Raw genomic sequence first — 6,000 nt, 5'->3', positions numbered from 1 at the left:
AGGAGGTAAGCGTCATCTGTTATGGAAATATTTATTTCGTTTCATCTTTTCCTCCGACATCAATTACGGTAAGTAATCAAACCATTATATTCAAATCTTTATCAATAAACTAACAGCATGGAAATAAAATTTAAGAAAAAGAAAAGGAATGAGAAATAATATATATTGATTGCATGTTCCTTTGAGTTATACAATGTCTTATTGATTATTCGGGGCTTCATGAATTTTCAGGGTCAGATTCTATTTTCATATGTCCTAGTTCCTTCATCTTACTGTTAGTGATTGATATAGAAAGTAAAAAGTAGATGAAAAAGTATCCGATTTTTTTTTCATTCCGAAAATCGGGAATTTATTTTTCCCTTTTATTTGTTTAATAGCTTGATTTCAAATATTCTAAACAGTAACAAAAAAGTAACAGAAAATATTGTGAAGCAAAAAACACTCCATATAAGGAGTAAGTGAACATGCACTTACTTTTTTTAAAAAAATTTGGAGAACGTATTAATACTGTAAATACGTATATTCAAATAAATTTGTACACAGTACTTCTAGCAGTATTACTAACACCTACTTTGCACAGAAGTGTTCAACTTGATTTTTTTTAAATGTTTTAAATGTCTAATGGTTAGAGCGTTGGACTTACGTCTACGTGGTCCCGGGTTCAATTCCTGGCCAGTGATTTCAAGTTTCGGCTTCCACCCATCGTCGTGTGGCAAACTAAATAGTCATGTGAATAAACGACGTGACGGACACTAGGACTAGAAAGCTCCTGATATGTTAAGAGACAGGGCGATGTAGCACGCTGATTACGTGTTCATCGCTTTGTTAGACATAGTTTAGCCGGTCGCTAACAGATGGCGTTGGAGCAGCTCAAGCCCATAAATGGATATTTAGCCACTGAGCCAGCGTGTATCCCTCTACAGTAGTTTGAATTGAAACCATAGAGTGATGGATTTTTTTTTTTTAAATCATTGCATACTTTCCATGTCATGATGTAATGTGATACATTATCTGTCAATAAAACATGCGTTTTTCGTGGGATAGTATCTTTTTACACCTTGTAGCAAGGAAAGGTATGAGAAAATCAATTCACTTAATCATTTAATTGATCTTATTAAAACTTTTGAAGCTATGAATCTAGGTAAAATGACAAAATATACTTTGTTTGTAAATGCAGTTTACGGAACATATAACACAAATAGTGTAACAAGCAGAGAAAACAAACAACAAAAAAACTATTATATGTGTAAGTAAAGTTCCAAATAATAGAAATATAGTAAAAATAACTTGAAGGTTTAAAATTTATTGCAGGAGTGCAACACATGAATACTTAGCGTAGTAGGTATCATTCTTACCTACCAGTCAACTGATCCACGTTCGAATCTTCATTAAGTAACTTCTTTTCGTCGAAAGAATAGCTACAAAGTGTAATATAACAGTTTTAGACCTGGTTACATCCTGTTAGATTTTTTTACTTTATTTTTACTAACATAATAATATGTCAACAAGAATATTAAATATACAAATAATTGAAACGAACGTAGAGTTGCCATTTGACTCAACCAGCATTTGTGTCTCCGTCTGCCTATTTGTTTCAACATAACTCTGTTTAAACTTATTTGATATGGAGCTATATGTCTTGCTCCAATATTTCAAAACAAGCGTAGGTCTATTGTTTGACGTTACGAGAACTCATCAAGAATAATGGAATCACAGAGATTAAAATCCACCTCCCATGTTACAAGTTTTCACATATAGAAAGCTATTTTCAAATAGAAACTACGTAAAAACGATTTGAATTCTATAAACTGTAGTGCATACTATCTTTAGGATGTCCCAATTATCCTCAATATTTACGGTTGAAATTCGTCAAGGATAAGTGGGTAAAAGGGGGTAAGTTTCTCCAAACTTCAAAGTTTTGTTATTGAAATAATATGATATTAAGAAAATAAATTTCTTCGATAACTTTCATAAAAGTGGTTTTACTTTGACACAGTATGGCGTATACTTTATTTTGGGCTTCCCAATCCCTGCGGTTGATCTGGTTAAAATCTGCCAAGAATTTAAAGATTAATCCCAATGAAAATATAAATAATGTAATCTACGATACTTTATATATATATATATATATATATATATATATATATCAAAACATACTCCACGATTACTCGTAAACAAATATTAGATTTTTGTGGAATATAGGATATATGTATATAAACTTGCCAGTCATCCCAACTCCTGAGTATAAAATCAGTCGAGAATGAAAGAATTAATTTAATTCCTTTCCTGCGATTTAAAAATGTTTTCTCGATTGCTTTCATTTAAAAAAATGGATTTTCACTGTATATCTGAACAGGACGTAAATGTCTCATGGCTTGACGTGAGTGATGAATTCCATCTGCAATAATTCATAACCTCAGAGTCTCGTGTGAACATATTAATGACGCAAAGACAGATCAATGACGGAAAGGATAGTTCCGTACTTCAACCAGAGTTTGATCTTGAGCAGCTGATAGTGTGTCTGCGGTTTTCACTCCTGGGTTTTGATATAGTTCATTCTCTACCTCCCTGCTCCGCATGACGATTCAACCATTAACTCACAGTTTTAGGGTCACAATGAAAATCTCTAGGAATGTGAGACAACTTCTCACCATTAACAGCACAATCAATAATCTCAACTTTTTGAGCGTCAGTCAAATCCAAACAGCCTAAGATGTTCGAATGTCATGTTTTAGCCATTGTCCTGCGCTTCCTGATTCTCAAACAGTACCTCTAAAATACCGTTCTAAAGCAACAACCAACAGTGTTCCGTAAGTGTTAATCAAAATATAAATGATTAGACCAGATTAAATACCTTTTCGTTAAAATGAATGTATATAGGGATATTTTTCTTATCAACATTCATAAAAAAATGTTTAGGCTATGCAGCCCTTCCCATTGATCTAGTGACTAATAGGTGTGCCTTTGATTCGCGTGGTCCCGGAAAGAGTACAAAAGTTAATTTTACGGTGTCGTCCCACTTGCGACAGTCCTATTAGCGACAGGAACTGTTAACTGTCCGATGAGCGACCGATTCGATCTGTTAACTGCCCTATGAGTCACCGATTCGTTCATACTAAGATAATGGAAGAAGATAAGGTTCTCTCTTCTTTAACTTGTTTCATGCTAATGTGATTTAGAACCTAACAAAATGTACTATGAAAAATTTCGCTCTACCTGAATTTAATACGTGAGACTGCTCTCATTACATTAACAATATTTTACACGTTTTTCCTAATAATATTTTTTGAATTAATTTCTATGAATACACTGACTATATCAAGGGGAAAACTAACTAAATATTTAGAGTAGCTCCGCCTTTGTCTATGATTCTAATATAATTATAAATTTTATGTTAAAATGATGCGGAGCATAAGTTTAGATTGAATATGTTTATGGCATAAGATAGAAATCAGAAAGAGGTAGGGGCGCCCGAAGAAAATTTTCTAGGGAGGGGCATCTTCATGGTTGCTGTATCACGTCTAATATATCTGTTATTTAATATACGTGGTTTGCTATATTACATATACATTTTCGTGAGCCTGGGGGCGATCCCTGCCTTCCCATCGGGCGCCCATGGAAAGAGGATATCAAAGAAATCTGAAAACACGATGTATTCGAAGAAATTATTACACAACAAATCTCTCGCAGGACTTAACAGTTCGTCTAGTTATAAAGAATTATTTTAGATTGCTATACGACAAGCTTTTATGTGTAAGTCAAAATAAGGGAGGAAGGCAAATATATTAACCAATTAGTTTACGTTTTAGTAGCTTACAATAGGGAGGAAGGTAGTTTAAAGAGTTTGTTTACCTTTTGGATTGTTTAGAATGAACTGCATTGTAATTGGTGAGATTGGTTGAGAATAGCCAATCAGATGTAAGGGATCTCAAAAGCTGTCTTTTATCATTGACTTTTTTTTGTATTTTATTCAGTGTCTTTGGAAGTCTAAAAAGTAGATAGTTGGCAAAACTGTTACACGTTTAAGTTTTTTTTTTTAAATATATTACTGTGCTTAGTGAGTAATTAGATTTGAATCAAATTAAGTACAGAAAACAGAGCTTTTGAAGAAAGGGGATATTACAACTGGATTTTCAATAATTACATAGGAATACACTTTTCATGGAAATATCCCTGTTGTTTCGCTAAGTTATTTGATACATTTTATGTCAAATCTAACTCAAAATAAGTTTTATTTGCACTCACTGTAGAGGGGACTTGTATATTTGATTAACTGTATTACTGGCACGTATATTTTCCGTAGCAAGGTTGTTCGGGCGCTAATAACGCCAGAGGCAAACATATTTCACCAGAGGGAATCATATCATCTTCCATAATCTCAATGTAAATGAATCGGTCGCTCATAAGACAAATAACAGTCCCTGTCGCTAATAGGACTGTCGCTTCTGGGACTAATTCTAATTTTACAATTATTCACTTTAATTAATCATCTGTATCCTTTAGCCTAAAGGGCATAACCGTGTGTCATTAAACTAGTTTAATAGGTCATTTAGGCCATGCCTGGAACTTTTAAATGCTCTTCGATGCTTGAAACTTTTGAATGCGTTATTTGTGTATTTTATAACTTGAAAACATTGCTGGTGTCCTCGGAATCAGGGGTTAACAGGCCCATTCGATTAGCATGCGTCCCAATTTTGCAAATTAAAAATTCTGGTCACCTTAAAATAGCCTTTAATTCCAGGGACCTTTGCTGACACCAATTAAACCACAGACGAAATACTCCACTGAATGAAAGAGTGTGAAGGTGCGTGGTAAGGATCAGAGTAAGATTTTGTATTAATTTATTTACTGAACCATGTTCCGTTCCCGATCGTGCTATTAATTTTATTTTTAAAGAAACAAGTTACTACTCACATATTCAAGTGTAATTATATTTTTTCTTCTTTGAAAAAATATATGTGAGAATTTTTTTTTTAAGCTGAGAGACTGGAGACTAAGTGTAATTTCCTTCAGTATCAGACAACCACTCTTTCAGTGGGCCCCAGTGACTACAATAGTCCTAGTGAAAGCGGTATTATTTCAGGCGTTCTTTGGAATACGTGTGAAGACGTTTCTTTGATCTTTGAAGACATTTTTTAAACCGAAATTCTGATTCACATTTCTACGTCGATGAAATACTTGTCTGTGTGAGAGAACATAAACAGAAAATGAAGTAAAAAGATTAGTTATATTCTATTCGCGTGATACTATTAGAAATTTCAGTATGTTCGAAAAATAAATCATGTCCACTATTTAATCAAAATATGATTAATAAACTAATATTATTATCTGTGAAAAGACAGTATATACCGTGGAGCTTTATGTTCTGTTTGGGAACATTCGTATGAATTTCAGGACAAATGTAATATTTTATGTTTATAACATTTAGGCTAAGGAAGACAATGGCAAATTGATATGAACTTAAAGTTTATTATTCAGCGACGATGAAAAGGGAATATCGAAGTATACGCTCAGCCTTAGAACTCGGTGCTGAAGGCCTGACTTTGATTCACAGTGGGTGTTCATTTGGTTCGCCATCCTACGTTAAATTGTACTCCATGTCTGATATAACTTCATTGCTGAAAGGGAGGGATGTTCTTCATTGATCCGTAGTCCAAGTCCTGAAACTCGGATGAATTGATATTCGGTAAGATCAAATTTAATACATCCATAGTGGTTATTTTTCAACTGGTGAATTCCAGTTAGAAGCTAAACAACACATTTCCGCATCTTAGTTCACTAAGGGCCAGCTGTCACAAAATCTAGTTTTACAGGAGAAGCCAAAAACGAAACCAAAGTGTGAATTTCTTAGTGGATACTCGCATTTTCACAACTTCAACAATTCTGAAACTATCAGGCTTAGCACCGTGAAAGATAGATACATTGATAGGCCACTTGTACTTAGTAATATATGGTAAAAAGTAAAAATGTACGCCCGACCATAGTGAAGTAAAATGCGGA

The sequence above is a fragment of the Thermobia domestica genome, chromosome 13 (genome assembly GCF_964235325.1).
Source record: "Thermobia domestica chromosome 13, izTheDome1.hap1.1, whole genome shotgun sequence".
Lineage (NCBI taxonomy): Eukaryota > Metazoa > Arthropoda > Insecta > Zygentoma > Lepismatidae > Thermobia > Thermobia domestica.
This window is presented reverse-complemented; position numbering follows the sequence as displayed.